The sequence below is a fragment of the Larus michahellis genome, chromosome Z, assembly GCF_964199755.1.
Source record: "Larus michahellis chromosome Z, bLarMic1.1, whole genome shotgun sequence".
Taxonomy (NCBI): domain Eukaryota; kingdom Metazoa; phylum Chordata; class Aves; order Charadriiformes; family Laridae; genus Larus; species Larus michahellis.
The window spans coordinates 55,788,765-55,816,620 of NC_133930.1; the positions used below are offsets into that span (position 1 = coordinate 55,788,765).

At 44.0% G+C, this 27,856-nt stretch overlaps 1 protein-coding gene across 2 annotated transcripts in view; it reads right to left on the bottom strand.

The window, feature by feature from the left end:
• ABCA1 (ATP binding cassette subfamily A member 1) overlaps positions 1-16,185 on the bottom strand; it is a 100,193-nt gene extending 84,008 nt beyond the window's left edge. The window contains exon 1 of one of the 2 annotated variants that reach the window (XM_074569115.1): positions 15,625-16,185. The gene's annotated coding sequence lies outside the window, so the exon portion shown is untranslated. The remainder of the gene's footprint in view (positions 1-15,624) is intronic. The other variant, XM_074569116.1, reaches the window with a different exon arrangement.
• Positions 16,186-27,856: the final 11,671 nt, after the last annotated feature.

Below are 27,856 nucleotides of genomic sequence, written 5' to 3' on the forward strand. Positions count from 1 at the left end.
TGTCCCACATACCACTACCCTAGCCCTATGATTCAGAGTTGCATGCCTGATTGCAAACTGCATTGAAAAGGTTCCCAAAATCCGTAATTGTGCTAGAAACATAAGACTTTCTCAAGAAATGCTCTGACCAGTCCTACACTAGAGTAAGACTAGATGATAAATGCCAATTCTGGATGTGAGCTTTCAGTTAATGAACACTTGTGGCCTTTAAGTCTCATCCAAAAGTAAATTCCATTATTACAATGACTTGCAGATTAAAAACTTGTCTCTAATAATATAGGTCTGTGTTACAAAAAAGTTTTCCCTAACATGACTAACAAAAACAATTAAACCCATTATACTGAGTTTTACAGATAATTACACTGTAGTATCACAACAGGACAACAGTGCTTCTTAATGCCAGTACAGCGAAGCAAACAACAGATGCCTACAAAACCCTACAAATTGAACCTCGTGTCAGCATGCAGGCAGCTGAGTGTACAGTCAGCATGGGCTCATTAACTGCTGGTAGGTACTGCTGTAATTCACTGACGTGACCTCTACAGATGCTCCTTCGCAGAGGGATGCCCAGCTGATCTGACAGGAGAGCCTCCCTCCCCTGCCCAGTGCTTCCTGCTGGTTGGAGCATCCCGACACGAACACGTTCCAGCTGCATGCACATCTGGCTGGTAGACAGTGAGTTCCTAGACACAGTCAGAGTGAGGGACTTGACAGATGAACAGCACATCCACAGCGGGAAGAAAACCTGCCCTTTGCAGACAACCTCAGAGGACAAACCCTGGCTGCTGAGGACTGTGCATGCCCATGGACCCAAAGCACACCTTTGCGTACAGGCTTGGATACAGGGGCCTTCGCAGCACCTCCGCTGCCTGTCAGTATGGCACATCTAAAGCTGCAATTAACATGTAACCCAGACATGAAACTAAATAGGGAATATCATCTTTGTACCCCTTCCACTGCCCTGTTTCTGCTCAGGATTCAGTGGATTTGGCAACAACGCTTTTACTTGTCCTACTGAGCAACCTGGATTGCTACTCACATAGTGCACAGGCACTCTGTGACCACTAACTTGATGCAAAAAAAAAAAAAAAAAAAAAAAAAAAAAAATCTTTCGCAGAACACTAGGAGAACTGCTCTTTTCAAGCATTGTTCTACAAGGGCACTGGTCTGTGGATCACAGACCTACACCACTTGCTTCGCTGGGCTCTCCAGCACACTGCAAAACAAAGACGACCTTATAGTGGCCTTCCAGTATCTGAAGGGGGCCTACAGGAGAGACGAGGAGGGGCTGTTTGCAAGGGCATGTAGCGATAGGAGGAGGGGCAATGGTTTTAAACTAGAGCAGGGTAGGTTTAGGTTAGACATTAGGAAGAAGTTCTTTACAATGAGGGTGGTGAGACACTGGAACAGGTTGCCCAGAGAAGGGGTGGAGGCCCCATCCCTGGAGACATTAAAGGCCAGGCTTGATGAGGCTCTGAGCAACCTGCTTGAGTTGAAGATGACCCTGCGTCCTGCAGGGGGGTTGGACTGGATGACCTTTAAAGGTCCCTTCCAACCCAACACACTGTATGATAAGCCTTTCTGCCAGAGTCCAATCCTGCAGCCACTGGACAAGTTCAGCATACAGAAGCAGAAGAAGAAAAGGCACTGCACAGCCTTCTACAATCACTGGTAGTTACACAACAGATTTTACCTCTAGAAGGGTGTTTACAGTACCCACTCCATATTGCTTCCTCTACAATAATATCAACTCTCTGCAACAAACTACTTTTCAATGCTTTCTGGCAATTACAGCTAAATACCAAAATCCATGAGTATAAAGTGCCACAGGAAGAGCACACAAAGGATCCCAGGGAGAGCCAAAGAGACATTTGGCGTTCTTACCAATGGAAATACACCCAGCTCCTGTGCCTTAATACCATGCACAGAGGCAGAATAAAATTCGAAGCAGCCTGTGGGATGTTTGAGCTAATCACGGGGTAGCTAGTTTAATCTATGTCAGTCAAAATTCAGACACTGGTCCCTCGTAATTGCAGTCTGTCTGCGGGATCCAGAACACAGAAATACTGCTTTATAGAGGTTGTAGGGTTCACATTGCACTAGCAAACTGTAGTGAGATAACAGGATGAGGGCACATACTTGATCATTTAACACATCTCAGCTGATCAGCAGAAGCCTGTGCAGGCAGGAAAGCTCATCTCTGGCTGTCTGCTTGAATTCCAACTAAACTTTAGCAGGGACAAAGCAAATGTTCTGGCCTTCAAATAAGGACGGTTTGCCTGGACACAAGCTTGAAATGAAGCAAAAATACTGACTTGTAAGGACTGTGCCTGAAGACTGAGAGACCCGGCCCAGATGCAGGTGTTACCAGCTGAGTCCCAACATTAAACTGGGGGACAGGGCCTAACATTGGGCTAATCGCCAAGAGCACAAAACCTGAACGTGAAGCGTGCCCAGATGTTGCAGCTGTGCCGGGGTGACATACTCTTCAAAGACTTCAAAAGAGATACTCTGCCCCAGTATCTGTAACAGACTGGGTAATACAGGTCTGTTGATGCCTAGAACTGTCTGATTTTGATCCACAGCAGCTGACATATTTGGTTCACTGCTGATACAAGTTGACTAGGACCACTTGAATTACTAATGCATCAGAAAACACTCTGCAAACTAAGAGTCTCAGAGGAAAATGGGTTAGCACCTTTTCAGATGTTCTTCCAGCTTACAATAGGCAAGAACCGTAAGCGAGAGAGGCAGAAAACTGATAGACCAACACTCCCGCCTCAGTTGGAGCTGAAGTCCACCTGTAACTCCCCTTCAGTCTGCTAAATTCAACATAGTTGGGAAATCCAACTTGCCGTTTAGCACTGCAGTGCCAAAACACACAAATACCAGCTTGTTTCCAACACAGGCTTTCATGTCTCACTTAAGTAGAACATTGAGCCAACGGTAAGTATCAGTGATCACTCCTGGCACTTACCTGGGACTGTCTAAAGCACCAATACTGCTTCTGTCCAGAATAACAAAAGCTGCATGAATTCATCACCATAGAATAAGTTTTCTGTGATGTAACGTACCACAGCTCTGCTGAAGAGAATGGGGATATATACCTGCCAGTACTGGACCTCTCCTTTTTGAAATGCAATCTCTTGCTTTTATAAAGCACTTACTCCATGGGAAGTAGGAAGAAGTCCCTCAACTGCAACACATGGTGCAACTTAGTTGTGGAGAGGTCTTTGTGTAAGACATCCAATCTTTTCATTGTGTACGATGCAAGTTTTCCAGTAGAGATAGATAGCAATATACATCAATTTTAAGCCTAGAGGCATCACACTTACTTCTCTTCATCACCCAGAAATCTATTTTTGTCTAGCTATCAGCATTTCTCCACCTCTTCACCAACATATACAAAACAACTGCAAAAACTTAAGACTACATGAGCACACCAGGGGAGACTCATAGTGCCTACGCCTTCAGGGACCTGGCAGCTGTCTAGTAACTCAGAGGCAAATTCAAATTGCCACCTTACCACAAATAAAGGGGCTGTCTGATAACCAAAACAAATAATGCGCATTTGGAATAACATCCTGAATCCAGGCATATGCCCTACACACACGTAGATAGAGCAATGACCATTCAGTTAACCAGCCAGCCAAGGAAAGTTAAGGATTAAGAAGCCGCTTTGTATTTAGCCAGCAAATAAATGGCGGGGATCCAGTATACAGAAGTCCCTGCACGCTCTACCAACATGCCACTCAGACTTGTGCACACTTACCATCCTATTTGTCAGGTTTCTCAAGTTTTCCCAATTCCTGGCAACAAATACACATAAAGAATCAAGTAAAAGACACCCAAATACTTCCCTGTCTCTTCTGATAGATTTCTCCCCCCGTCTCTTCCTAGGTAAAAGCTGACCCTTACCATTATGAAAGTTTAGCTGCAGAATGAGTGGACGTGAGAAGATGGGCAGGAGGTGCCAAAGAACCTGGATGTACCTTCTGACCTGGTCAGTGGTTCCTGCTTTGCTCTTAGCAAAGTTCTAACACCAGGTCAGGACCTCCTCTACTTGCCCAGACCAGTAGCCACAGCACCCAACGGCACAATTAGAACACAGGGTCCACATGCATGCCCGGTGGTCTGCCTCCCCCACTGCAGAAGCCCTGCATGGCCTCCAGACCTACAGGGTTGCAATTCCGTTTCAGTACGCAATTCAGAAAATTACTCTTAAGAGAAAGTTAGGCTACAGGGCAACCGCTGAAAATGCTGTCAGTGAAATACACACTTTGACCAACCCTGTCTTTCTAGATCAGTGCTACCCACTACTTGGAAGTAGAATGGCAGTTGAAAACTCCATTAGCTGGTATGCCAAGAGTTTCCAGACCCAATCTGTCTTAAATACAAAGCAATGTATTTTTACAGCTGTAGATTTAAGATGAAAAAAGCTCAAGTGGCAGAGAATCAATTCCCCACCCCCATGCCTAGTGTCTGTACTAAGTAAACACAAAACAGCCTTCAAAAGCAGCTTTCTGCAAACAATGCAGCTGTTTGCTTTCTTTTGGGGGCAAAAAAACCTTTCCCCTAGAGAAGAAATCACTATTTAGTCAGGGAACAAAGTGAACTTATCAAGCCTTATGAGACTGAAACATTTCAGGATTCTGGCAAGAGGCTATGGACCCTCTATGTCTCCAGCAGTGACTTAAACCCAGTCCTGGTCGGCAGAGCTAAAAGCTTTTACTAGTTGATGAAGGTTTAGTGGCCCCCTATGAAATCAGTTAGCAGCCTCCGTCCTGTTCTCTCAGTCAGGTATTCCACATCACAAAAGCTACCACCACTGGCAGCTCTCCACAGACCAAGCAGCCATAGAGAGTACCAATCTAGTATTAGAGATGATGCCCTTATGAGGGGAAAAAAGGCATTATTTGCTGAACACAGTACAGGTTTGAGCTACTAAAGCCAATGGTGCTCCTCTCCCACAGGCAGACACGGTATATGCTTTCTACCTCAGACAAAGAGTTGTACATATGCTTAACTCCAACAGCTCTTGCCTACATATTTATCAAGTTAAACCAGACCCCACTTTGGAAGAAAAGGGACAAATAAAGCACAAACACCAGATTTCAGCAAAAATATATTCCTCTTTGGAAACACTGAGAAATGTCTTACCATTTCATTTCCTTTAGGCAGTGTCCGGCTGCATTTTGTGGAGCAAACAATATCATGAGCCATGTCAACTCTGCAAAGCCCAGATCCAAGGGCAAAGTCCCCCAGTGCTCCATATGCCATCAGCTGACAGCAAGTCCCCATGAGGGTTGTGAACACCAAGGCAGGACAGAAGCACCTGCCTCATGAACTGACATTCCAACTCAAAGAAGACAAACCATCAGAGAACTAGTGGCATTTGGGTAACCGAGGTGCTGATTAAGACAAGAGCCCAGAACTGACCCACATCTCCCAAGTCAAGGTCTAACATCTTGGCCACTTCTCTGCAGAGCACCAGGATTTTGCTTCTTCCAGCATAATAGCTACAACCAATAGACTTACTCTTACACAACTACATCCACTTTCTACAACTGATGACTGCTCAAGGCCATAACAAGGTCTCAAGGCACAAATATTCCACAATTCCCAGAAAGCAAAATGCACTCTGCAACTATGCAATTTCAAATGAGGCTAAAGGAGGGGGGAAACAGTATCAATCCCAATTCTGTTGAGATTAGGCTAGATAAAGAGCAGCTGTGGACAAATGCAAGCAATTTTTTATCCTGCTGTCATAGATCTAATTGGAAATAATATCCACAGCAGAAACAGCCAGTGCATAAAGAATCAGAAGAAATGTCCATTCTGTGATCAAAACAACTCGAACAAAGCCTGCAAAACCCATAGGTGCAGATCTGAGATACCAATCTCTAAAACTTTCAAGTCAAAAAACATATGACATCTACTGGAGCTCTAGCAAACGGGAAACTGCCACCCAAACAATGATAATTTTATAGGAATAACAGTATTGATCTTTTAAAGTAATCTTTTAACCCAAAGAGCCTTAAGTAATTTATAAAAGAGTGCCGTGAAAACTGTCAGCAGCACAAGAGTTTGAACAACTCACCCGAGGCCACAAGCCAAGCAACGGCTGAGATGAGAATATAACCACCAGATCCCACACGTCTGCCTCCTGGTTTAAGCACTGCTAGGCTCTGTAGCAATCACAGGCAATGCAGGATCAGCAGTGGGGGTGTGAGCTTTGACCCTGCAGCCTGCTGCCTGGGACACAGTATCGTTATCAGTGGAGCCACAGAGACACTGAAAGCAGGTCTTTCATAACCTCCCCACAGGGGACGTTTCTCTCCCATTTGCCAAATGAGTATCGGACACCAAGTCTCCTATGCCATCTAAAAAGTCATTCAGTGAGAAGTGCTTTCCTCTCCAAAACCATCCAGGTCATGTCACAGGGTTTACATTGACTCCTTGTTGCTAACAATGTTACTGGAGAGCTCCTGGGTCATCAGGCACAAATTTTATTAGGACCACAAACAACAATATTTGGGTGGCAATTCTTGGCAAGACTCTCTACTAGTTTACATCACTTTACACACACTGATTACCTGGACTTAGGCTAGGTAGTAAACAGGTTCTGGCCTTGTTCTCCAGCTCCTATTAATACTAGTAACTAGAACATTGCTTTCAACATGGCCATCCACGGCCCTCTAAATAGCAATCATTCATATGACAGACGCTTTATGATCCACCTTCATGATAATCCACAACCAGTTTAACTAATTTTCCCTCCTTGACGAGCATGTCAAATTCTGTAAAACTAATATTAAAGGATAGTGCTAAAACATCAGAAATCTGAAGAAACAGTCTCATGGAATCCCTCTAGCAACCCGCCACCTCTCACCCAGACAAAACTGAGACAACACAGCATCTCACTCATCCACAGGATCCTTAAGGCAGCACACACAACAGCTACAAAACAATAAATAAATGACTTCCCTTTGTTACCTAAGGGAGCCCAGCCTCACAGAAGACTGGAGACAACCAGGGGAAAAGGACTCCTTCTCACACAGGCTGACAATAAAACTTATTCACAACCTGCTTTAACTGCTGCTATTAAAACAACTAGTGACATAACCTGAGCCCAATACCAAGCTCTGCTTACTGCACTAGAGAAGAGAGCCTGGATCTTGCTCTGGCAAGAGTTGGAACTAATATAATGTCATGTTAGGGGCAGAAAACTGGCTTCCCAACTATTTAGGCTAAATGGCAAGAGGTTTCTAAAAGGTATTTAGCCTTGGCGCTAGGACTGAGCAAATGGATTTTTCAAGACTCTGTACGTTATGTGCTGAGCCTTTCTGAATGCTGCACTAGGAACACCTGAGTGGATGGTCATTTTGAAAGACCTGGCCCAGAATTAACAAAATGAGCACTGAAATTCCTGGCCCTAAACTCTTCAGAGTATCCGTCTTCCTTCTTCTGTCAAAGCCAAACTCTTAAGACATGCGTCTGGGCCACAGGTGGGCCCATCCCTACCAAACAGAAATAAGCCATAAGGGAACATTTCCCAGGGAGTCAAGCACTAAGTACTCCGTAATATAAGTAGGACTACATTTTCCAAAGTCCTCAGTGCCTCCTCAGACATTTACACAAAGCCACATTTTCAGAAATAGTTGGTGTCTTATAAGCTTCCCTTGTGACACAACTTGCCAAGCTGTTTTGAAAACCTGTCCCAGGTCACAGGGAAGCAATGTCTATCTACCAGAATGACCACAACAACTGGTTCTGATTACCTCTAGCATGCTCAAACAGCTTGTTGGTGAAAACAAGTGCAGCTCCAGTGCACTGGAAGATGTCAAGCTTGCATGCACCACAGCTGGACCCAAAGAAAAGGACACACAAGAGACTGTGGCACGCACTTCGGCAAGAGGAATTGCTTAAATGTCAAGTATAATACTCAATACGAAACACAGTCAACTCTTTTATAAAAAAAAAAAACAAAACCAGCTTCTACTGGAAGGTTGTGAAATACATGAAGCCTTTCAACTTTCAACATTACACTGAACGTCCCCTACTTTCCCCATACGAAAAAAAAAGCCAAATTCTATTCCACCCAGGCAAAAACAAACAGAAAAGCTGATTTGCTTTATCACGGCCAATGTCCAAAAATCCATAGTCCATATTAGCGCATTTTTTTTTTTTTGGCTCTCAAAGAATGAGCTCCTCTCTAGTAGAATCTAGAAATAATAGAACATCCTGCTAAAATAATAATTGCGACATTTGAGCTCAATTCATGCCATTAAGCTTTGATCTCTGCACAACTATAAGTATCATCAGTACACAGCCTGCAAAAAGCTGTGTTACACAGCCTCAGTCACTTTTTCCAGCTGATGACGCATCCTGTTTAAGGACATTATCTTTGCCACTAGGAAAAAGGGTGAAGCATTTCACATTGCAAAAGGTACTTTTCTGCTTGGCAGCAATGTCCAGGGGGAGAAGGAAGACAGAGGTCCCCCAAGAAAGCCATCAGCCTCATCAACTTTCAGGAAAACAAATGAACAAGCTCAGAGAGCGTTAGGACAGAAAACTTTTGACCACCACCGGTTCCACAGCACACCCTGGCCATTGAATCACTTCAGCTGAAGTAGCCATAGATCTGGTTTAACAAAGTGTAACGCTGACAGGTGATCCATGATCCTACTGCAGAGTGGCTGGAGCATCACTGGCATTCTTGTACCTTCTATTCAGCAAAGTTACCAAACCCTGCAGCTTTGCCATCACATTCATAAGGATTCTTTCAGAAAAGAGTGTCTTCTCCTACATCTTGTTTTTGTACCTTGCTCTTCATCTTGGGAGAAGACAAGGACACAAACTGCGCCCAGTGCAAGATTAAACTGCAGTTTGAGGTGTATGCCTGACCTGTAACATCAAAAGGAACTTTACTGTTATTTTCCTCTTCATCTTTGCCATCTGGGACCATCCTGCCATAAAACAGCGCGTGTTCAGTAACAGAGCAGAACACAACACGCTCATACTGTAGAAAACATCCCAGTGGTGCCTTTGAGATTCACCAGCATAAAGAATAAGCTGTTAAACTTGATATCTACACAACTGCACGGATATCTGTGGCATAGGTATAAGTAACAGCAGATGAAACAAACATACCCCTGAACTACGCAGAAAATTATCAGCCAAGAAAAAGCCTCTAGCACAATGGAAGGAAATGACATCGTCAAAAAAAGCAATAAACTGGCAAAAGCAGTACCTAGCAGCCACTGTCAGCTTGAGAAGAGCTTGATCCTTTAAAGCCAACAACAGACCGGGCCACAAGACTTTGGCTGCCACGTGGCTACCACCTAACTGTATGTATTTGGAAGCTAGTAATTCACTAAAGTGATAAACAGATCTCCAAGTACTTTCGAAAGCAGTGAGCGTCAGCTATGAAGAGGACTGAATTTCTGATCAATCTTGGCAACTAGTACAGACTTCGATAACCACTTATCTCTAAAGCTATTCATAGAAGAATATGAAAATAATTGGCAGACATGATAAGAAGCCCACGTGCCTGCTGTGGCAGGTGTGGCACAGGGCAGCACACTGGGAGCACCGCCAGAAAGTGTGTGCCAATCTTCCCTGTTTTGCCTGATCCACAGAGGAAACAGTTCACGTTCTTTAGCTCCAGTTGTACAACCCATACAACTGCTGAAGCTCCAATCCTTAGGGTCAGCGTAACAGTTAAGACATGCAAAGCGGGCTAACATATGTCTATTTTAACATCATGCACAGGCAGACGTCAGAGGGAAGGCAGACAGCATTTGTTCATGTCCTACGCTACATCTCACAATGCAGAACAATTCAGGACAGTGATCCATTAGTTTGCTCCAACAGTTTCAAGAGACCATGCACAAGAGTAGAAGAGCTGTGGTCTACTCAATTTCAACCAAATTACTCGGAACAGAAAACACTTCAGGTAATCACACAGAAGTGGCATGACATGCCAAAAGGAAAAGCAATACATTTGCAAAAGTTCTGCAAGTTTTTAATTTATACAGCATCTAAACCACACTCTTTTTTTGTTGTTGTTGAGCTTAAGATATCCTTATTGGTGCTGAGAAAGCTCCACTGAAGTCAGAGCATACTTCCACAGACAGCACAGTAGGACTGTAATTATGTCTGCTTTTATAGATAAACATAATTGGGAAGACAGATGTAGCGGTGTGAAATATTAAAAGCAAGTCACAAGAACTGGGAGTGAAGCCCTGGAAGATACGGCAATTAATAGAACAAAAAAATAACCTGGGAAAAAAGATCTGAAGAAGTCTGAAAACAGACTGTGTACAGGTGATGGTATCAGTTTGCAAGGCCAGATCTCTCCAAAGACAGTAGAAAAACTCATATTGCTTACTTTAGGATGAATATTTAAATATAGATTTGAGAGAGCTGGGAAAAAAATAAAGCAGTTAGAATTGCTACTCTGATTTAATAGAGAATAATTAAGATATCTAAAATACTTTAAAACAAAGAAATTAGATAAAAAGCGGATTGCCCATTGGTACAACAAAAATACTAATGCAGGATCAATTTAGTTTATTAAATAGGAACATTTCATTTAGGGGAGGAGTGGATTTTGAACTTTGACTCCTGTACTGCTACCAGAATGAAACGTCCGTGTGTCTGCGCTCAGTAACAGTTGGTGCTGCTTTATTGTTTAGATGAGGAGAGGTTTGGGGTTTTTTTAATCCATTCAAATTTGGTCCTAAATCTGCTTTTATCAACAGCCATAGCCAAACTCTTGTTATGGCGGCATAATTACAATACAGGGAAAAGGAAAAAAGCCATTAATAGATCCCTTAGAGTATCAATATATTCCCCATGAGTACGGCTCTCAGACAAAAGAACATGTATGATAATTTGCTTGTTTCTTTTGAAGGCACAAAAATTCACCTGGAAAAGCAGCCACTACATCTGAAAAGCTGTGACTTAAACCCGGGTTGCTGGCACTAACAACACAGCCTACAGTCTTTATTTAAAAAGATGTGTTACTTGCTTCAGATGAGAAAAAAAAACACACTTTCACTTCTGCCAGAGAGCACAAACTTTTGTCATGTCATTGTTGTAACAATGGTGAATGCAGGTAAGAGGAAAACAGGGGCAAGTTATCACAGGAAGATGGGCACAGGTGCTGGGAAGCAAGTTCTCCTGGTCCCTAGTCCTGCTCTTGTTACCTACACCACCACCGCTGCTGCTCTGAGACCTTCCACAGGACTTAATTTTGGCTTTTACTAAGCTAACAACCAAGAATGCTAATATTAGTTGCATGGTTTGCTTGCCTGCTCCCGGTAACAACCATTCACTCGGAAATGGGCTAGTAAAACTGCAAATTGTTTCAGGGAGCCAAGCAGGTAGGGTGGTAACAGGTTTTGGCCACCTCTATCTTCCACCCAGCCCTGCCTGCTATTTGCTAAAAAGGAAACCAGACCTCCAGAATGATCTCTGAACTGCGTGGTCAGAGGCTCTGACTTTGTTTGTTCTTTCCCAGAGCATGACCTTCCTATCTAGCCCAAACCAGAACAGTCTTGGAAAAGCGCGTTTGCTCTCCTTTTTCTGTCTTATACCAATTGTTCCCTAACAAAGTTAGCATAATGCAAACCGATCTCATTGCATTAGACAGAGCTCTGCTAAGCAACACTCCTCCAGAAAATAACAGAAGAGGAAAAAGGTCAGCTTGTATGTGGATATTTACACCATTTAAACTGATGTGCATTCTTATTATTTATGATCAAGCTTTTTCACTAATAACCCAATGAATAAAGATCTGAATGCTCCCATTTTTCCTTACAGTGTTAGCCTGTTGTGTCAGGAAAGCTGCATCAACAGTTTTTCATCCTACTCTGTCTCACTCTTGGTCCTTGAGGATAGCTCATGTGGTTTTTCCCCCCCCAATGACAAATGCTAAAAGAAACAGGACTAATTTTGCTGCCACCTATTTTAAAGAAACAGACCAAAAAAAAAGTAGAGAATGGGGTACTCCAGTCAGTAGTCCAGTCATGGTATTCTTCTGAGTTGCTCTGTATGACTTTTGTACGACCAATAGAAATATAAGACATGTAGCTACAGAATATGAAATATTTTAACTTTTTTGTTGTGATCATCTTTTGAACACTGTAAGTAGTCTTTCCATGGTATTTTTAACCTATACTCTTAATATCAGTAACCGCAGATGTGTGCGCTCATTAACTACACAGAAAACTTCCAAGTACTCAAGACTTGGCTGGCATAAATCCTCAGCTGGCATAAATATGAGGGAATCTCAGAGAGACCGAATTTCTACCACGTCAGACCTGGAGGAAGAGGGCAGAGTCCCTAGCTGCCTCAGATGAACAAGGAAAATGTCATATGTATAAAATACACTTTACTAAACAGTAGGTCCCTGACTCTAGCCCCTCTCACAGCAGAAGTCAAGAATCGCCAGCCTAACAGAAACACACCAGTGTTTGGTCAGCCATGGCCTCCAGACTTATTTCAGGATTTGGTGTGTTGCTCAGCCTAAGAGGTCTATATGGACACCAAGGGTGCTTGCTCCAAGGTTACTTAAACAAAGCGGTAGCTGGTTCCCTTTCTGCTCCACTCCTGTCATCATCTTTGTGCTGGCACCAGTGCTCACAAAGCCATGTGGAGACGGTGAACACAGGACTCGGGGAAAAAAGGAAACAGAAACAATCACCAAGCAAAAAGACGAGAGCCTGTTCTCGGTTACTCACCCTGGGTTGGTGAACTCCAGTGCCAGCACGGAGGATGAAATGGCCAGGGAGAGAAAAGAGAACAGCCAGTTGGGGTAAAATGCAGAAGGTCCTTTACTAGCTCACTACCAACCTTCAATTATGCTGGATTAAAGTTCTGCAGAAACCACACCCTAAGAAATACTGTGCCTGCATGGTGCAACGCATGTGATAAACACCAGCAGCGCTGATCGCATCTGGCCACAGATGGATGAGTTCAGTACTGATCCTCCTCTTGGTCTGTCTTTGTGGGTATAACTCTGCCAGGTGAGCTCACTGGCGAGACGACAGGCTCGCAGAGATGAAGGCAAGGGAAGACTTGCTTTCCGAATTGTGTATATCACACTTGATTAACACATGGGAATGCTCCAGCCCAGAATTTGCACAGGAGGTCCACAGACACTTTCCTCACGTCACTGAGGCTTATTCCTGAATCACAGCACACTGTTTTATCTTTGCACTGCCAGCGGGAAGTTCAGCCTAAGGAATGCTGGAGAAAAGGTTACTCCTTGAACAAAGGCCAAAATAACTCTACTGTTTTGGATGGGTTTTCTGGGGGGATTGGGTTTTTTGGTGCTTTCTTTTGTTGTTTTTGTGTTTTTTTTTTATCTTATGGCATTTTGTCTTCTGTAGTTCAGTGTTTCACCAGGAGCCACTCTTTATATACACCATGATGGCACACGTTGAATTTGATGCTGGATCAAGTCTCTGCTCCCACCAACAGCATTGAGCTACACTTGTTTTTGAAAACAAATTCAGCGTTACAAGAAAGGTTTGCCAGCAGCTGCCCGCGGCAAACTGATTGATAAACATGCCTCAATCTCACTGGGTGAAGAGACCACTGAGAAACTTTCAACATACCTGCTTGCACTACTATGCAGCTATATTTACAGGAAATTCGGAACTGATACCCAAAAGATTACCATGACTCCTACAAATGCCAAAACGTTACATATAGCTGCACCCAAGGTGTTAGTTTCACATAAATATCATATGGCTAAGTACTTCAGCAGCAACTTCTCAGGGGAAAGTTACCATGAATAGTTGGAGCTAGCTGCTTGATTATTACACTCCAATGCTAGATGGCAGCAATAACAATCTCTTGCAACCCAGAGGCCAGCAGGTATCTCCTCAGAACACCTACAGTGAGGCTTAAAAAAACAATTTTTTTTTAAAGACAGGCATTCTCAACTTCAAAAGTTCAACTTAATTTCTACCATACAGCTCTTGTGTTCCATGCTACCAAACTTTTATCCACATTTTAAGAGTGGATTTCTAATTCTGACCATAATCAGCCCTACCAAATTACAGTTACATGAGAAACAAGGTGCTCCATGTCATGACTAAAGGCATCAGACTCCTGCCCTTACTTGTCCAAACCTTACCAGATACAGACTATATCACACCACTCTTACATAACTTAAAGTTTAAATTGGCACAATGGATTGTGAAGACCCACCAACAGCATTTGTATCTGTGACATCAGTAACACACCGCAGAGTCCCAGGTAGTACCCATTTAGTTTAATAGCCTACAGGGGCATCATAGAATCATGTGCTAATCTGTATTACGGGAAAGTCTCGGCACATATTGCCATTCCCACTTGTCAGGAAGGCAAGCTGTGCCACAAGGGCCAAACACAAAAAGCATTTGCACGGAATATTTACTACCATGACGCCCTTTCAAAACTGAGCAAGACTGATGCATTACAAAAGCCTTTCGACTGCAAGCTTGGCCATCTGTTATTAATGGAACATCCCCAGGACGTGGCTGCTCTCTGCAGTACAAGCACCAACTCATTTTCGAAGGCACCTCCAAAATGAATTTTAATGTGTTAGTCCGTGTTAGTAATTTTCACGGAAGTCCAACTCATCTATAGGCTTCAGTTTAGCACATGTTTACATCCCTCTGGCTTCAGTAAGGTCTACTCCAACACACTAAAGATCAACTTTGATCCTCCAAGTTAGTTATTTGTACAACCTTAAAATCTCCAAAGCCAACAGCCAGGAGGAAGGGGGCGTAGGGGAGGGTGGGGGGAACTCCTGGTTTATGTTTAAAACAGGCAAAAATACTGTTTAATACCAACTTTTAATTTAGAATTGGAGGATCTTTCCCAATACATTTTAACCATCTGGGCAGTCGTGCACGTCCAGAAGTAAGCAGCAGTATTTTGTAACAGGCTGATGATAGGTTGTAATGTAGCAGTCCGGACTTAACAACAGTCTGGCACGCAGAAGCAGGATATTTTGCGTGCAACTGAACCTCCTGCCCATCATAGGAGCAGCCGGGATCGATCTTTTTATTTTTACACTCCTCCTCAGCCCAAGGCCCTCCCCCGCGTCCCCTCCCCTGTGCCCCCACGACTCTATAGCAGTCGGAGCAGGAGTGAAGGGAATAAAAACCCTCCCGTTATCTACTAGCACCCACCAGGGCTGTCAGAGGCGGCGGTAAGGTCAGCCACCCTACGCGAGCGCTGCCAAGTCAGAGTCGCCTCGCTCAGGATAAGCTAAAATAAAATAATTAACAACAACAACAAAAAAAAATAAGCGCACACACACACAAACCCACCCCCCCAACACTATTAGCCCTTCCACGATCCCCCCGCTACGCCGTAAGCCATCCTCCGAGACACGCTCCTGACACGCTGGGCACAGCGAGCGGCACCACGCCGGGAAACAAAACAAATCAAAAAACAGGAAAAAAAAAACCCAAAACTATAAACACACTTATTTGCCTTCCCCCCCCGCCCACCCCAATAACACACCGCAGCTGCGCCCGCCCCGGGCGGAGCGGGGACAAGCGGGGAAGCCTCCCCCGACAGCTGCCCGCGGCGCCTCCCCCCCACCGCCGCCCCTACCTGCGCGGCCGGCAGCCGCCGTGGGTCCCGCGGGGAGCCCAGCCCCTGCTCCTCCGCTCCGCTGCGGGCTCTCCTCGCCCCTCGCTCCTCCGCTCCTCCGCTCCTCTCCCAGCCCCGGCGCCGGCCCCGCTACCACCGCCCGCGCCCCGCAGCGCCTCTTATAGGGCGGCGCGGAGCTGCCCGCGGCGGGGCCGCCCGCCCTTCGCACGGACGGGCCGCCCAGGAGCCTTCTTCCCCCCTTCCCCTTCCCTCTGGCGTCCTCTCTCCTTTTCGTCTTCTCTTCTTCCTCGTTCCCTTTTTCTTTTTCCTTTCTCCTTTTCTCTTCTCCCCCTCTTTTTTTTGTTTTCCCTCCGCAGCGGCTGCTGTTTGGAGGGGGGGTGGGCGGGGACGCAGCGACTCGAATGTGGGCGTGCACGTTGCAACCCAAAACAAGCTCCGTATGTCGCCCTCGGCCTTTCCCTTCCCCCCCCGCCACGGCGGGACACGGGTGGCGTGGGCTCACTGCCTTCCTTTTTGCGGGGCTCCGCGCTCCCCGGTGCGTGAGGAGCATCCCAGCCCCTCGCATCTTCCCCGGCCCGTCCCTTCCTGGGGACCGCGGGCAGAAAGAGCCGAAGCCCGGGGCACTGAGTCACCTGCGAGGCCACCGCGCTCCCACCGCCCGCAGCTCCGCGCCTGCTCCGCTCCCTGCGATCTTCGGGGCTGAGCCGGGACAAGCTGGGCACAGATACAACCTCAGCTGTCCAGCTGCGGAGCGTACCGGGAGCGCTGGCCCAGCAGGAGTCAAATCAATAACACCCAACTTCAACAGCACCGGAATTTGTCCTCTGTGTCACTTATGGGAAGGAAAAGGCAAGGAACCGTGAAAGCTAATGCTCTGATGCTTACCATAAATAAGGATTAATTCAGTTGAGTCAGTTCTTGAAGAAACTGACAACCTTTCAGGAACTTTAAAAAAACAAACCCTCAATTTATTTTTAAAGGTTCACAGCGACCAACCTGACTTGCTCCAAACACAAAATCCATAAATGATGGCATGTTTTAGCTACCTGAGAAATGGCCTGTGTTATTGATCTTAGCAATTATTAAATTCCCAGATGGCTGAGGGTGTCACAGTTCCTCATCCTCCCAAAAGGGCTCCTTCATTAGAAACATCACCCATCACACAACCCTGTCCAAATTTTTTGCTTGCTACACAGCAGGAGCATTTAAAAGCCCTGCCGTGCAACCTGCGAAAGCGTAGCAGTTCATTTTGAAGGCATAAAATTGCTCTGAGAATGGAAACATGCAACGCACAAAAGGCAGGCAATTCTAAATTACAGTTCCTTCTACAGAAATAATGCACTGCCATTGCTCTTCTGCAGTGAAGTGGTTGATGTTATCATGCTCGCTGTTAATGCTTTGCCTTATTATGAGCAATCTGGATGATACATGGTTACTGAGGGAACTGTATCTCCAAGTTTCCTGACTTGTATTTCCATGCTGAGCCTACCACCATTGTATTTCTTTGAGTGGCATAGAAACACAAATACCTGAAAGCAAAATCCAGGCAGCTCAGACTGATTGTGATCTGAAATAATACTATGAACTGGAGTATCATAGACAGCAGCAAATATTCAAATTAATAATGCAGACCCTTCTACACTGAATCAAAGCTGACATGTTCATTTCGGCAGAGACCCAAGCTCCTTCCCTCCGTCATCAGCTCACAGAAAGGCTCAGGACTAGACAAAATGAAAGAGCCTCTGCTTCCGATTTTGATTTCTCCAGTGTAGCTGCTACATAACTTCACTGACTTAAATGGATTCACTTGGGTTGTACTTTCATCTGGTTGTAAAACTGAACTAAAAATTCGGTCTTTAATGTATAAATACATTTGTGCATCTTTCACCATATACTGGACCTCTCCATCTTTACAAATTTCCAAACATTTACTGGATTGTAATTTTAAATTGTAAAATGAATAATTTCAGCATGTTTAGTCAGAACACAGGAAGAAAGAATACATTTAGTTTACTATCAGCAGAGTGTTAGGGCTCATCCCACATAGTAAAGAGTCTGAAAGAGAGTGGGGCATACCGGATAGGGTTTTCAGAAGAATTAGTGACCTGGCATCAGTGGGAACAGCACTATATCAATACCAAAGAGCTGAAAATTGTCCTGCTCCTGGTGTCTCCTTAAACCAGGCTCCTCTAAGGAAGGCGTGAGTTTTTTCAATACCATCACAAGACTGGATTTTTTAAATTCTGGACTCGGTGTCTGTTAAAGCATTGGGACAACATTTTCCAATAAGACAGCTGTTTACGAGAAGCAAATGGAGCGTTTAATTTAGTTTGCTCTGTTAAAATACCTGTAGGATGGTGGGAGAGCACCACTGGATAGCATTTCTCTGCTTTTGCATTCCCCTGACCGCATGACAGTGGCATCAGGTCACTGGGAGGAGACAAGCCCTGACAAATGGTACAAGAAGGATGACAAGGGAAGGGGGCACAGTTAGATCCAACAGCCGGGCTGTACAAACACAAAGTCAAGAGTCATCCTGGGAATAGTTTCTAAGAATAACAATCTCCTCCACTGAATATACTTATATTTGGGTGGCTTGAGTTTTCAGAGTGGATGAGCACATGTGGCTCCTATAGATTTCTCAGAGATATTTATACCTCCCAAGTCTTACTATGTTGGCTTTTGTGTCCTGTGGAAGTGTGACAGGTCTTTGCAGGCAAAGCCGTTTCAGTCAGGGAATTCTGCTTAATTTAATTTGTTGCTAATTGACACAAAATTTCAACTACTGATTCACATATTGCGGAGGGAAAAAGAAGACATAAGCAATCAAACAACTAGGGAAAGACTTTTTCTCCTCCCTCCCCAAGCTCAGCTCCAGTTAAGAACCTCTCCTACCCCCTTCCTAGTGTCAACATGCCTTGCTTTCAATAGATGTTATGCTCAGACCCTTCTGCAAAGCACTGGGCAAAGTGGGAAGTTGGGGTCCAGTGTGAAATGGTTTCTTTCTGCTCTTCCTTGCTTCTTACTCATTTTCCTCCACTGCTCCTTGCCTCTTACTGTTCCTCTGCTTCACAGTGGGTCCTCCAAGGGCCACAGTCCCTCCAGGAATGCCCTGTTCTTCTGGCATTGGTGCTCTGTGGGCCACAGTTCCCTTCGCAGTGTCCCTGCTCTGGCACGGAGTGCCTCCTTCCAAGACTATCTCTCTCCCTTCCACGTGTCTCCTCCACTTCCTCCTCCCCCATCTCCTCACGTCTCCTCCAGTGCCTCCTGCCTTAGAGGCTGCTGCTCTTTCCTAAATGTGTTTGAGCAGAGGTGCCATGTGCTGCTCTCATTAGTTGAGGTTTTGGCATACAGTGGGTTGTCTTCATCCCTTTCAAAGCTGGCTGAAAGCAGCTGTGACTGGCACAGAGGAGTTCATGGCCTCCTCCCTTGCAGCCCCCTGCTACTAAAAGCCTGTCAGTTATGCCCAATACACAGTTCCCTTTACATGCACGTTCAGATTAGACTTGATCCTTTCTTCTTTTCCAAAGTACAGTACAATGTCCTTTTGCAAGCATGAACAAGCTGCCCACACCAGGACCCAATGCTGGGTACAAGGGAAGAGCTACTGAGCTGCAAAGGGACTGTAGCCGCTCAAGATACTGAGAGGTCAGAGAACATGTAAATTGCTGTTCATGGAAAAGACATTATGTAGTGGAATGAAGGGGTGGAACTGAAAATAGGAAAACACGCTGTGTACTTGCTGAGGAGGAAGTTGTTTCCTCATACTTGTAACTTCTACAAGGCAAAACATACCATTGTTGAGCCTGCAAGACTGATGGCTCCTAACGTCAGGATGCTAGGGAAGACTGTGAGCTTAGTCAATCACATCAGGAAATGCCCCAGTATAAACTGAGGAGGTCTAAGACACATTTCAGCAATAAAGCAAGCCACAGATTAACACACCTTTTGCAGTCAGCTGTTGAGATATTTCATCTGGAAATCCAAGCTCTTTTTAGCCCTTGCTGACCTAGTCTGGATTAAGTTCAGGAAGCAGTAAAGATAGCAAATTAGTAATACTTCTATTCAGAAAATTGCTTTTCAAAGAGCTTTGGTCACCTCTTGTCTATTACTTGACAGTTTTTTAGCATGACCATAGCTTCAAGATTCCTCACTATTGTACATTAGGGTACACACTGAAGGTTAATCTGCATTTCAAGCATCCGTTCCATCTTGCTTTACTCTCTCCCTTGATTTGCAATATCTGAGTCAGTGTATGGTGACAGCTTTCATAAGGTCTTCCTGGAAGGAGCTTCCCAACTTTTAGTAAGAAATAATTGCATTGTTATTATTTTACAGCGACATAAACTCTCACTGAGCATCCTAGCTTCAATTTATATTTCCTAACAGGGCAGTTAGTCACTCCAGCCTGGTTTACAGTCAGTAAACTGACTGCATCATGCTGTTTATTGCAACCTGCTACACTCTTCCCATCCTTCTATTTACAAAAAAAAGAAAAAAAAAAAAAAGGTAACAGGTAGTCGTGTAGTTTTTCCAACTGGAGAGAAACAGAAGCGCTAGCTAAGGTTTAACGACCCCTACATCATCCACTGTGCCCTGCAGTGGGAAAGCTTTGAAGCACTTATTTGTGCCATGTGAAGTACTGAATCTGGGAAGTTCATGCCCTCCAGACAAAGAACATTTTCAGGCTTGTCCCCGTGCCTGCTGGGGGTGAAAGAGCTTGCGCTCGTCCACTCCATCTTTCAATATAAACATAGGTTTCATGCTTCAGTCATTAATAAGATGCTTCTAAGTCTTTTAAATAAAATATAAATATATTGAAGTTCAGATATGAGCAAGCCATGATTTACACAGTTACAGATAACATTTCTGAAGTAACACAGCTCACGTTTAAGAAGGGTGAATTAAAAGCCATCTCTTGTGAGGTTTAGTTGCCAAATGACTGCTGTTATTTTAAGAAGAGAGCTCACTGCCACAAGCATAGCCTTGTCACTTCTCACAAATACTTAACATTAAATATAAGCCAAATTACATCTGCAGCTATCTATATACAGCAAGATGCTGTGAGGCTCACCGTTAACAAAATTACTACATGTTGGATGTAAAATACAGCCAGATACTTAGGTGGTAAAAATTCTTTGACTTTGCCAGAAATAAGCTGATTTTCCCAACCATGGTTCTAACCTATAGTTTGAAGAGCAAAGAAAATATGTAGAGTTGCCAACTAAAATACTGGAAGCTTGTGTAAGGTAGCAATTTTATTTTTATATTAAGTTTCTTCCTTTCTCAGATTCTCCTGAGGTATGCTTTATAATGGCAAGGAGCATGTATGTATTTTTGTGTTAACGTTTCAACCTTCCCCTGTGCAATTGTCTATGTTTAAAAAATTAGTCCAAACCAGAACTCCTTCAGAAATATTTCAGTGTGCATTACGTGTGCATCGCCAGACAACTTTTATAGGGATAGACTGGCCTGCATGAGCCAGGGTTTCTGTGCAAGCAATGTGGGTGGATGGATAGCTATGCAGAATGTAAAAGTTCAATGTGAGCAAAGCCCATGCTTTAAAAATTCTGCACTTCATCTCCCATGAAAAATGTTCATGCTGATAACATCCCTAGTGCATGGAACAACGAAGCAAAAATTCATCACGAAAGAGAAGTGAAGCCTAGCAGACACAGAACCTGATCAAATGCAAATAAAGCCAAATACAAGGATGCAATGTGGTTTTATCTAACCTCAGTTTAGGTACTGATGCACAAATCTTCACTGGTGTGAAATCAACCAGGTTGTAAACTTCACCAACTTAGCCCTGGAGATGTAAGTTAAGATGGTCAGTTCCCAAAATTTGCTTGTGACCAGCAAATGTCATTTCACATCAGTTGCAGTACTCTGGTTTCTTAAATGATGATTTAAGAGTGATCAAAATTTGCCTGTTTAAAATCCTTACTCAGTCAGTTCTCATGAAACTCAGTGGAAATTCTGCCTGAACAGGGACCCCTACGCTGGGCTGATTACTACAAAAGCTTCAGACATTTACATAGGGAGCATGTATTAGAGTAGCTCCATTAAGTCAGTGGAGACATGTGCTTGGGAATTTGACTGCATCAGCTGGCAGTGCCCCCCTCTAAATTTTAACTGTAGATAAAGTCAGTCCCTGATTAACAAATCTTCTTTCACTCGCAGTTCTAGAGCTGTAGACAGCTCGTGCTTTCACTGCAAATCTTATGTCAAAGGGAGCAGTTTTAGGAAGTGATGTTTTTCCTTCGCTAGATAATGACAATCAAGAAGGGAAGGAAATGCACAGCCAAGTGTTCAAAACCAGCCTGCGAACCAGAAGGAAAGGGAGGAGGGGACTCCGTCACTGTACAGCCTGCTTCAGCACCAGTATGGCCGTGGAGGAAAGTACGCTGTCCCTCACCTCTGATCTTAACAGAAGAGTGACACTCACAGCAAGCAATCCGCAGGCCCTGGAAGGTTTTATTTACCTACCCTCACTGTGATGCACAGGCCAGCGAGTTCCCTAGCCTCCACCCAAGCAAAGGTCTGCTTTTAGGCTCTTCAGCCTCTCAGCAGCTTCCTCCTGTTTACTCTGTACCCAACAGTCCTCCAGCATGGAGACAGAAGAGTACCTCAGTCCTTCTCCTGACAGCATCTCCATGTCTATGACAAGGGAGGATGAAGGACTCTTGTCTGCCAGGAACTACAGTGCCCTTAAAGAAAGATGAACTTTTTTTTTTCCAGAACCATTTCCTTCTCTTTTCCCATCACAGCCTCTACCGAGCTCATGGATACCCCACACTACTGAGTTTTTGAGTGTCCATGCCATCCTTGCTTTCCAGGAGGCAAGAAACACCTCTTTTACACCTCCTTTTCCAGGAGTGACTTTTTCCGGAGACAGGACTGAGACTAGGTTTTTATTTTGTTCTCTTCATACAGCTGGAGAAGTACCTTCTGCAATCAAGCTTTAAACCTGCCTCTTCAAATCTTGAGTGTCCCCGGACATCAAGACAAACTCACACTGCAGAACGAAGGATCTCTATTCAAAACCGAATCTCTCCAGAGCTGCAGAGAATTGCCAGCCAACTTCCACGCTTACAAGACACTGCAGTCTGCTCTGCAGAGCCTAACTTCTTTTCCTTTCACCAGGTTGTTTGCTTTGGGGTTTGCTTTGCACTGTATTTGTATGTAAAGAAACAGGGACCTTTTGAGTTCTGCCAGCTGTGACATTCTGCCCTGTTGAAACAGCTTCGCCTTCTGAACATTTCCAGTTCTTTCATCAAGGCAGCAGGTTTGACCTCTACATTCTCTAGCTACTTGCAGACATCCGGGGCTGGATCTAGGGTGTAGCCAGCTTGCTCCGCAGACACACTCTCTTTCTTGGCTCTGAGATGGGCCAGTTCCTGCTTCTGCTCATTTTGTCCTAATCTGAAGAACAGGTATCTCCCTGTGCCTGTTAAGTATCTCCCCAGCATCTCCAGTAAGGGGACATAGTTGAGTTTCACCTTCTCTGGTGCCCCTCCATTTGCCCCATCCATTACTGTGTGATCTCATCAGGCAGTGGACAGACTATTCCCTTACTGCAAATGCTGCCTTTATATTGCCTGCAGTGTTGGTGCCAGAGACCATGCGACCACTGGTCAGGATATCAGCAATCTTCCCGGGGATTCAATGGACTCACAATCTATTGTACATTCCCACAGAGGCTCCAGTACCTAAGCTATGTACTTTCTTATCACTCCTGGACAGTTTTCGTCTTTATCCCCAGGTGGCGTGCCCAAGTGTGAAAAGCTGTCTCTTTATTGTCTAGCATCGAAACTCACTGACTTCAGTATGCAGATCCTTCCTCTCCTTTGGAAGAGGTTCTTTCTGTTTCTCTTCGGCTTAGAAGACCTCCTTCTCACTCTGATGCTTCTGCTTCAACACATTCCCGCCTGCCCCTGTAGCAAGAACGCAACACTTTGGAGGCACTCTACTTTTGGAGAAGGCCAAGACCTCCATTTCTCTGTCCTCAAGTCTTTACACACTCATTCTATCCTGACACACTTGCTCCTGGTCATGCTAGCCAGACTTTCCATAAAAAACTACTGATTCTGGGGCTTCTTATTTCTCTTATTAGCTTTCTCCTCAATTTCTTAGGCCTCAGAGTATCACACATAATTGTACGAGAATTATCTAGATTTACTAACTCTACTACCTTAAAAGGAACAAAATACTTCTGTAATTTATTTTGCCAAGGATCCACTAGATCAGGCCTTTCCTTGGCAGCCAATGAAATATTTTATTTTCCTTGTGAAAAGCAATGTCTTCAGGATTAGCCCCATCAGAATTACAGAGCAATGAGATATCTGTTTGTGTTGTTTTTCTTGCTAGCTGTAAAAACTTGTCTGCTTTCTTATTGCACATTCGGCAAAGAATTTTATTACAATTGCTGTACCCTGTGATCTCTGTCCAGGCTTCCCCCCTAAGCTGCTCATCAGTGTTGACTTTCATATCTTTCTGAAGGAAGTTATGATCAGGGACAAGGTTTTTTTACTGAGTTTTCCAGGAGTCCTTTTTGGCAATGTGTGGGCTACTGAATCATTGAGGCCTACCAGACAGAAATCTGCAGTGAAAATGATTCCCAGCAATCTTCAGATTGAACCTGCTACTGATTGGGCTTAGTGTGTTTCTCTCAGGGACAGACAGACTCTGTGCAGTCCATCTGCCATCCCTTCACTGCATCAAGATAAAGCAGTTCACTGACTCTGAAAAGTAAAGGAAGGCTAGATTCTAAAAGCTGCCCAGCAATTTTCGTCCTCAATTAGATGGGAAGTAGTTGTCCCTATTTCTGAAGCCGCTTTAAAGAATCCGCTCAGAATCCACTCAAAGCAATAGGTTCAGAATTTCACTCTTTCTCTCCAAGACCTCTTGAAATTTTTGAGTTTAGGCATTCAGGTTTAACTTTCCTAGGTTGATTTAATTTTTAATGAAAGATCGAGTCAACCGCTCACCAGTGAGTACCTTTGAAGCTGTCAACAATCACTGGAATGGCTCTGGCACACTCTGGAGTGACAGCTCGGGAGCCCTAACGTCTTACCTGTTTTCCTCTTCTAAACATTGCACACCATGATTAGGGTTCTGTTTAAAGGCAATATTAATGATCTGTTTATATGTGCGCCAATATTCATGATAAATAAATCTGACAGCAGAAAGCTTATGCAAAACTCCTCCCTATGCAATTACACTTCAGACATATAAGCATGTAACATCACACAAATAAGGTAATACTGTGACCTGAATGGATTCCTGCATACCAGATCACATGTAGCAATGTGAGCTGTAGGGTGTTACAGTTGGGAAATCCCAGGCCGCACAGATGGAACTGCGGTTGTAGAGCTAACTGGGAAACTCACTGAAGCTTTTCTGTCCCCAGAACTGGCCTTTAAAAATGAGCGATAGGTTTCCTAGCAAAGTAAGAATGGAAAAGTATGGACTGTCTACAGAAAAAAAAAAAAAATCTGCTCTTATCCTGAACTCAGGCATAAAAGGACTCCACCTTCTTTGTTCTTTCTTTACCTTGTCCTTGCTGCCACCCTTTCAATTGAAGTTAAAAAAAACCAAAACAAAACCAAAAAGAAAAGCTAGGAGGAACCAGAAAAAAGTGTAAGACTGCAAACAAACAGGAAACGCCCCTAAGAAGAAGAAACTTTCCAGTTTTGCATCAACCACTTATCAGAGCTTTCAGAGAATTATTACCAATGTTTTTATCAGTTCTGTCCGATTAGCTTGTTCTTTATTAGTTTATTGCATGTGCACAAATAAAACCAGCAGTGATTTCTGCACACATTCTGATCCTGCCTACAGAAGAACAAACCCCTTCCAGAGAGAAAAAGAAATGTTCTTCCTTTCAGGGGTTTCTTTGGATCATTTTTCAAGGATAACTGAGCATCCTCTCTGCATTAAGCAGCTTAGCTGCTCCTGCCCCACAGCAGGTGTCCCTGAAGGCTACAGCTGGAATATAACCCTTCTTACACACTGCCACTCTGAAAAACAGACTGAAAAACACTCCAAAAAACTACCGCTGAATGATGGCAAGAAGCAGGAATCCATCTTGATTTACTCTATTATTTTCACATTGATATATCTTTAATTCCTTCATTGTGTGAGCCCATGGCATTTTTTCCACACACTATTCTAGGGAAATTTGGCCAGCTGTTCTGTTAGGAAAAGTTTAGATTTAGTTGATCCTAACTTGGAAAAAGATGTTAGAGAAAATTACTTCTTAAGGGATCTTCCCACCCTGTTCTTCCACGCTGCTCTCCCTACAAAGGAACAGAGCATAACTAGAAAAATCACCTGCATAATGCTGCATAACGAACATGCTCAGCTGCACACACAGCCACAGGGGAGCTGGAGGAGGTGTCAAACCAACTACAGCACCATGGCCGGAAGACCTGTTTTCATAAGAAAACATACAGCAAAAAAAATACCAGTATGCTGTAGCTGCTTAGAGTAGGACGAGCAGTCAGGAGTTCTGAGGCACCTCCTCCTTTCGCACAAGATCAGCCACCTTAGGAATGTCAATGTAAATCTGCTGCCAGTACTGTTGCTGCTCCCAGAGCTTTATGCAAACCTCTGCATTTCAGGTTTCAAAATTTCTCAGCAGTACAGGAGTTACTTGCTCCCTTACCAACTGGAACTGATTCTGGAGACTTGAATGGCCCACTGCTGTCTACAGATGCTCTCCCTGTTTGATAGTTTATCTGTCATGCACAAAAAATTGTTTGATGTATTGAGCTTACTTGCTTGGTAGTAACGAGTAATAGAAGTCGAACACACCCCTTTGCCACTTAAATTGCAATTTTAGAGGAGAACATCCTCATTGACCGATTTTTCTGGCACGTGTCTAAGATTTGACAATGTGCAGGCCTGCATGCCTAAATCGTTTGCTGAGGAAAACTCTGGTGAAGATAATGAAAGAAAAAGCAAGGCTGATGTTATGAAAAAACAGCAACTGAACTCTAGTTTTGACCTGTGTCTTTAAATATCAACAATAATATACTTTGCACTTAACTACACGTTCCCTTACATAGACTGAATTACCACACCTATATGCGAACCTTGCATACATTTATTTTACCCATACTTTCCTGAGCACCTCAAAACCCCGGCTCTTCCAGCTTTTTGTTCCTGGAACCAATTTGCAGACAGTCAGTTTTTGTATTCGCATCTTTTCACTCGCACTCCCTGGCGCTTCCTGGATGGAGACTGCTGGCAGCTCAGCTTTGTCTTGCTGTTAGTATTCTGTGGAGTTCTGGCAGCAGCAGCGCAGAGCAGATGGCAGGCCTTTCTCCTTTCTTTAAGATGCACCAACTGACTTGGAGCCACGTATGGCCGTGAAGTAGCGCCTGAATGCAACCATACATGCAGATAATGGTAGAGGAGAGAGGGCCTGCGAAGCAATGCGCTACATGACCCCACTCCTGACACTTCCACAAATCACTGTCACTCACCTTTGAGTGAAGTTCCTCCCTGCTGCTCTGGATCAGAGAAGTGATTGTTATCAGTGGGGACCAGCTACAGCCAAAGCTGAGTTGCGCTTATCTCATAAACACAAAATAACAGAGAAACCCCAGTCATGGACAGGACAAAAATCATCCCTTAACTTTCCTACAAAATCAGTTCACGTCCAGTTGGCAAATTGCTGGTAAACTTAATTTCAGCCTTTCCTATATTCATGGATCAAGATGGCAGTATTTTCTGCTAGTTAGAGATTACAGTTTCAACAGCTACAATAATACTACTGATTTATATGGAGCCGCATTAGAGAATGTTGGCCTCATGCACATATTAAAGGAAAAACCTTTTCAAACTCTTCTGTCAAACCAATCTACATGAAAAGCTTCCTTCTGACACGTACAAGTAACATCCAAATCCTGCATGTCTATGGCAAGCTGCAAGACAACATTAGACATGGTTAAAACAGAGTCTCTTAGAGCAAAGTTTGTGCTTTTCAAATCCTTACAAGCTTAATTAATTGCTCACATGTTTAATGAGCTTTAAATAAATGGATGAATCCTCATCTGTTGGTGTTAATTCAACTATGCAAATTATACACAGGTGAGAATCTACTTGGAGCACACTGTTTTACCTGTTCTCTCTTCGACAAAACTGGTTTCTAAACCATATAATCCATATTTATCCTGAGGAAAAATGCAGCACAAAAGCAAATTATCAACAAGCTTCCATGTGG